The sequence below is a fragment of the Oryctolagus cuniculus genome, chromosome 11, assembly GCF_051225735.1.
Source record: "Oryctolagus cuniculus isolate XC-2025 breed Fujian yellow rabbit chromosome 11, ASM5122573v1, whole genome shotgun sequence".
In the NCBI taxonomy this organism is placed as follows: domain Eukaryota; kingdom Metazoa; phylum Chordata; class Mammalia; order Lagomorpha; family Leporidae; genus Oryctolagus; species Oryctolagus cuniculus.
The window spans coordinates 54,174,144-54,181,152 of record NC_142877.1 but is presented as its reverse complement, the minus strand read 5'-3'; the positions used below and the strand labels follow the sequence as shown (position 1 = coordinate 54,181,152).

At 44.6% G+C, this 7,009-nt stretch overlaps 1 pseudogene; it reads right to left on the bottom strand.

Annotated features, from left to right (window-relative positions):
• Nucleotides 1–899: 899 nt before the first annotated feature.
• LOC138844489 (ATP-dependent RNA helicase DDX18-like) lies at nucleotides 900–6,707 on the bottom strand (annotated as a pseudogene).
• Nucleotides 6,708–7,009: the final 302 nt, after the last annotated feature.

Below are 7,009 nucleotides of genomic sequence, written 5' to 3'. Positions count from 1 at the left end.
AGGATGGCCCAAGTCCTTGGGTCCTGCACCCCATGGGAGACCAGGAGAAGCACCTGGCTCCTGCCATCGGATCAGCACGGTGCGCCGGCCGCAGTGCGCCGGCCACAGCGGCCATTGGAGGGTGAACCAACGGCAAAAGGAAGACCTTTCTCTCTGTCTCTCTCTCTCTCTCTCTCTCACTGTCCACTCTGCCTGTCAAAAAATTAAAAAAAAAATTCGGCCGGCGCCGCGGCTCACTAGGCTAATCCTCCGCCTAGCGGCGCCGGCACACCGGGTTCTAGTCCCGGTCGGGGCGCCGGATTCTGTCCTGGTTGCCCCTCTTCCAGGCCAGCCCTCTGCTGTGGCCAGGGAGTGCAGTGGAGGATGGCCCGGGTGCTTGGGCCCTGCACCCCATGGGAGACCAGGAAAAGCACCTGGCTCCTGGCTCCTGCCATCGGATCAGCGCAGTGCGCCGGCCGCAGCGCTCTGGCCGCGGCGGCCATTGGAGGGTGAACCAACGGCAAAAGGAAGACCTTTCCCTCTGTCTCTCTCTCACTGTCCACTCTGCCTGTCAAAAAAAAAAAAAAAAGAAAGAAAAAAATTTAAAAAAAAAATTTAAAACAACAGGGAAGAAGTGTATTTAAAGTTAATTTATTGCGTCATCCAAACAAAAATCAAAAACATGCCTTGCTTTACACTTGAGCAACCGAGAGACTTTAGTCTATTTTATATACCCAATATCTCATAAATAAGAAAGAGACTCACTAGAAATTACAGTGTCCCTTGTTGACAGCATGAGCCAATGCATGCTCTCATTAGATCAGTCTAGATTGAAAGTCTATGAAAATTCCTTTCCTAGAACAAGGAAAAACAATGTCATTTCAGGACAGAGTTACTCTTGATAAAAGGAAGGGTTGTGTTCAGCGAGAGGACTGCCTATGGTCAGGTGATTTCTTGCCAATGTTTTTGGAGATTATGTACTTCTGAACTCTCCAGGTTTTCTGGTAGCTCAGTCTACTGCTGCCTCCTCTTTTTATGCTTGCCCTCATTGCTGTCCACATTCTGACAAAAAGGAGGCACAGTGAAACCAAAAGTCAGTGCAACCTGAGGCAAATGTAAGTTACTAACATTAAAGATGTTTCAGATGATGGGAGTCATAAGATCATATGTAAGACTTGTATGCTTCCTGGGTTGACGTATGAACAATGTAAGTTTTTTTTTTTTAAAGTCAGAAATTTTAGACCACGAAATGTCTGTCAAATTTACTTAATGGAACCTTGGACTGCTTGAAGTAGTGATGGAAACCCAGTCCTTCTCAGTAAAAATAGGCAAGGCTTGCCCTCGCCTGTATAGGCCCCTGGCTGTTCTCCTACACAACGTATATATTCCTTAGGGCATCTGGAAGGTCATACTGAACAGTCTAGTCAACTTCAGGATAATCCAGCCCTCTCGCTGCCACATTTGTACACAGGAATATCCCTGAGTTTGCACTGCAAACTGGAAGAATGTGGTCATTTGTTTATTTTGCTTCTGGTTTACATTATTATCTAAGACACACAAGTCAATGTAATTCAGCAGCTCAAATTTGTATTTAATGGACTAATAGGGTGAAAAGACAATCATCCATTTCTTCTTTCCATTCTTTCCAGGGAATGTAAAGAGCTGAAGAAATGCCTTTTCTGAAGGACAAACAGCATATCCCTGCTCAAGACCATCCACTGTTGTATTGTCTTTATCATCATTAACATCAGCACACAGCTTTTTTTTTTTTTTTTTTTTTTTTGGATAGGCAGAGTGGACAGTGGAGAGAGTCAGAGAGAAAGGTCTTCCTTTGCCATTGGTTCACCCTCCAATGGCCACGGCCAGCGCGCTGTGGCCGGCGCACCATACTGATCCAAAGGCAGGAGCCAGGTGCTTATCCTGGTCTCCCATGGGGTGCAGGGTACAAGCACTTGGGCCATCCACCACTGCACTGCCTGGCCACAGCAGAGAGCTGGCCTGGAAGAGGGGCAACCGGGACAGAATCCGGCCCCCCAACCGGGACTAGAACCTGGTGTGCCGGCGCCGCAAGGCAGAGGATTAGCCTATTGAGCCACGGCGCCGGCTAACATCAGCATACAGCACTTTTTCAGAGAAATCCTTCCTAGGTCTTCAACTGTTTGAGCTTGTGTGGTGGAAAAGAGCATGGTTTGTCTGCATGATGGCAAGTCTAATAATTTCTTTTGATTCCTCTTCAAACCAACACCCAAGATGAGCCTCCTCAATAACCAGACACTGCAGGCTTTTATACATAAAACTGGAGTATTCTGCATATGGTCCAGGAGCCAACCTGAAGTGACTACAATGATGTTGATCCCATTGGCGAGTTTTTTCACTTCAACAGATCTGTTACTGCCACCCAGTGTGTGTGTGTGTGTGTGTGTGTGTGTGTGTGTGGTGAGTTGCTATCTCCTTAAGAATACCAAATGATTGCTTGGCCAGTTCTCTAGAAGGTGACAGAATAAGGACTCCTGTTCCATTCTCACCATGAACTTTAACTTAATAAGTTGAACTGCAGGGAGGAGAAACACTGGGTTTTTGCCACTGCCTGGTTTTTGCAGCTGCTAGATCTCTGCCTTCCAGAATTACCTGACATCTTTATGTTGATTTTTAGTCATGATTATAAAGCCCATTTCTGTTATTGCCTTCAGAGTGTTTTCATTGATAAGAAGAGTTAGAGAAGTAAAGGAAGTATCCTCAATAGCTGACAGTCCCAGGGGCAGGGTAGGACCTACCTTGTTGCCATCCTCAATGTCTGGTGTCTCCACACTCTTTTTGCTCTCTGTAGGAACCTCTCTGCCTTCTTCAATTCCTGCTTTTCTTCTATCAGGCCCAGCATAACTGACCACTCTTCTCTCTGAATCAGGATCGGGAGACCCTGTTGCTGCTTTTCCATTGGTTAATATGGCAGATTTCAGAGGGGCATAGCTTTTTTTAACTTCTACTTTTCTCCTTTTTCTTTAGTCATGGCTCCATTTTGGGATCCTGACAAGCCCACATTCACAAATTATTGTAGGGAGTTCTTAAGTTCTCCACCTGCTTCTTCAGGTCTCCTCACCTCTGGGTTGAGTTCCAACAGGCTCACAGCGGAGGCCTCCTGGAGCTCAGGTTTCACTGCTACTTCTCGATCTTCATGTGCAGGAGTTTCATCAGCAGGTGAGACATGTTGTCAGAGATGCACCTCTCCTTTCAAATATGCCTGTGTACAAACAATTACCTTATGAGACAAGAACATCATCTTAAAAAAGTGATATGTTAAGACACGTGACACAATTATAAAAAGTGTCACCTTTAATTCAGTAGGCAGGTCAACCTGTTGCATCACCACACTGGCCCCACCACCATCAATTCTACTCAATAAATCAAACAAATTTCACTCTACTGATTTTATTTCATCTTTGTCATACACTCTTGTGTTATTTGGATCCTCTCATGGACTTTCTATTATTTTCTTGATCAGTATATTGATGAGGCTCTTCATTTCTGTGTTATTGATTGTAGTTTTATTCTTTAAAAAATATGTACTTTAGTTGTAGGAGAGATGGTGGTGGGGAGAGAGAAAGCCTCCCACATACTGATTCTCTCTCCAAATTCCCACAATGGTAGAGACTGGGCCTGGCTGAAGTCAGGAGCACAGAACTCAATTCATGTGGATGGCAGGGACTCAACTACTTGAGCCATCATTTGCAGTCTCCCAGGTGCACATTATAACAGAGGTTGAACTGAGAGACAGACCAAGACGCAAACCCAGTCCTTGCAACATGAAATGTGAGTGTTCCAAGTGGTGGTTGTATTTTTATGGTGCTGAGTCTCTGGGATAGTTATTATCGCTGTTTCCCCCCAGTTGCCAGTGAGATGCGAGCAGAACTGGTATGTGTTGTTTCCATGCTGAGCTTGTCATTGGTTTGAGACCCTCTAGAATGTCCTTTTCTTCTGGTATGATAGCCTGTGATATCTTTCTGCTTAGCCTTGTCCCTGTGAGAGAATACAGTGAAGCTCCCTCCCTGCAAGGCAGTGATGGATTAGTTGCAATGATCACTAAGTAAGCTTTAGGATTTTGGTGTCTTTTGTTGAAACAGTAAAGCAGAACTCAACTAATACGGTCTTCCTACCCAAGAATGTAGTAATCTGTCTTTTTCTTCAGCCTTTGGGCGGGGGGGGCAGGAGCATTTTAAAGTTTTCATCCAGCCTCTTGCGTATTCTTTCATGAGTACCTTCTGGTATTTAATGAGTATTTCATGGGTATTTCCTGGTAATACCACAAATGAAGTCTTCTTATATGATACTTGAACTGTTTATTTAAATATTTCAATTATGCGTGTAGCCACCTTACTGTATGCAAACACGTTAAAGGCTTTCAGTTTATTTTCTTGAGTTGTTGAGATGTGTTATCTCAGCTACAAATAACATTTATTGCATCTAGATTTTCCAATTTTTAAACATCCAATCTGTGTCTCTTGCCCGTGAATTGGTTAGTACCTCTAGAACTTTGTTCATAGTAGTGGTGACATGGAAGCAAACATTCAGTGCAGCAGTTGAGATACCTCTTGGGATACTCACATTCCATATCAGAGTGTCTGGATTTGAGTCCTTGTTTGCTCCTGATTCCAGCTTCCTGCTAATAGGCACCCTGGGAAGCAGTAAGTAACAGCCCAAGTAGTTGGGGTTCCAGCCACTCACATGGGAGACCTGGTATGAGTTCCCACCTCCTGGTGTAGGCCTTGCTCAGGCCCAGCTGTTGTAGGCAGTGAGATATCTGTATCTCTCTCCCTTCCAAATAATTAAATGGATGACATCATCTTACCTCAAAGAATTGTAGAGAATTAAATAAGGTGTTTGCAGTTCTAACAATGTAAATTATTATAAATGGAAAGCACATAAGAAAACATTTCTTAGGAATTAGGTCAAATTATTAATATAAATGACATTGGCTAAGAGAGTGAGAACAAATGTAAGGAGGATGAATAGCCTTGTTTCTAGATGAGGATTTGTAAACAATGAGATATGCCCTGTGGTCACTAGTGAATTATTAATATTATTAAAACATAACTTTTCAAGATCTTGGGAAGAGAAAGGGGGTACCAGCATCTTGATTTCCTCCCCCCGAAACTGAGTTATTATTCAAGGTTTGTCTACGGGGAGTGGGGGGGATTGAGATTTCTTCTCCCTTTGAGAAGCTGATACCTGTGTTGTTTGGGGTAATTGAGTACTAAGAGGAAGTGGTGAGGTTCTAGGCTTTCTTAGCATATGAAGGGACCCGGCATCATTGTAAGGTGTTGGGGATATTGGAGTAATGTGACTGGTGAGCTAGGACTCATTTCTAACCTTGTGATTCTCCAAAAGTGTCAGAGACCTCGGATACTTGGGTGTTCTTAGTAATAAGAGGAGCATGAGTTGTCTTGAAGTCTGAAGTAATAGATTGGACTTATGATGGTTGGTCTTTCAAAGACATGAACGTCTATCTTTTCTTCCTGGTGGAATAGGGCACACCTTTCTGAGGCTTCCCAGGGGTGGAGGGATTCCACAACACAGGCAGATGTCCAGAGGTGGGAGGGATCCCCAAGGGGGCAACTTGCCCAGGGAGAGCTGACGGGGTCACAGGCTGTCCGATGGCAGAAGGGGCCTGACAGGGCGAGATTGCTCAGTGGGAACAGGAGGCTGGAGTGCCTGAGGCTGCCCAGACAAGAGCCCTCCAGGGATCAACGAGGCCCTGGGTGCAAAGGATTGCCCAGAAGACACAGGAGCCCAGAGACTGGGAGTCTTTTGAGTGATGGGCAGGACTCCAGATTTAAGAGGCCACCTGGGTGTGAGAGGGGCCTTCAGTCCTGGAGTTGGCCAGGGAGTTGGAGGACCCTTAGACGGCTCAGCACTAAGAGTGTGGTGCTTTCCCAGGGGCTGTGGGTAAACGGGAAGGACCCCATGGGCTGAGGACTGGGTCGGGGTGGGAGGGGTACTTGGCAGGGACTGCACAGTGTCAGGAAAAATCTCTGGGATCCTATGGAATTTTTCCTGTGGTGTAACTGGGATTCATCCAATGTCAAGGAAGTTTGGGTCTCTATTATGTACTCATCAGATGTTTTCTCCTTCTTTAAAATGGGCCTTTTCTTTAACAAAGGTTGAGTTTTTAATTTTCTGGGATGCTCCCAAGTAGTAACTGTTCCACTTTTGCTGTCCTGGCTCTTTGTTCCAGATGGCAAATGCTGGCTTTTTAATTCTATGAGTGAGTTTAGTTTCACTTCATAAAATGGTTTCATTTCTTTTCTGTTGTTTTCCGTGACTTGTATTTTAGTGTCATAACTGTTGACCTCTGGCATACTCTGTCCACTTTTAGGCTCACTTAAATTTGATCCAGAGGGCTCTTTGTCATGTGGATCTTTTGTGTACTGTCCCTTAGGACTAGTCCTATTTGGAATTCTGTCATATTTCTGCAAGTATATTTCGTCTTCAATAGTATCTTCAAAAGGCACAGAAAACCTTTTTTTGTTTTTCTTCAGTAGAGAACATTGTTTAGATAAATCTGGGGTTATCTCAACTGGGGCTATATATGGAAAAGCAGAGTCCCCATTTATCCCAGAGGCTTGAAGCTCATTTAATTTGGACTTATAGCTGATATGTTCAAATTCTTTGACTAAAATACTGTTGTCTGTGACACCAGCTCTGGTCGTGGTCATGGATGTGGGCAGTGACATATTTGTACTGAATCAGTTTGTAGTTTCCATCTGCCTCTGCGAGTTTTCATTGCAGCATCTCATTTGTTTGCTGAGGTCTTTTTTTTTTTTTTTGTAAATTTATTTTTTTTTTATTTTTTTTATTTTTGACAGGCAGAGTGGACAGTGAGAGAGAGAGACAGAGAGAGAAAGGTCTTCCTTTGCCGTTGGTTCACCCTCCAATGGCCGCCGCTGCAGCCGGTGCACCGCGCTGATCCGATGGCAGGAGCCAGGATCCAGGTGCTTTTCCTGGTCTCCCATGGGGTGCAGGGCCCAAGCACCTG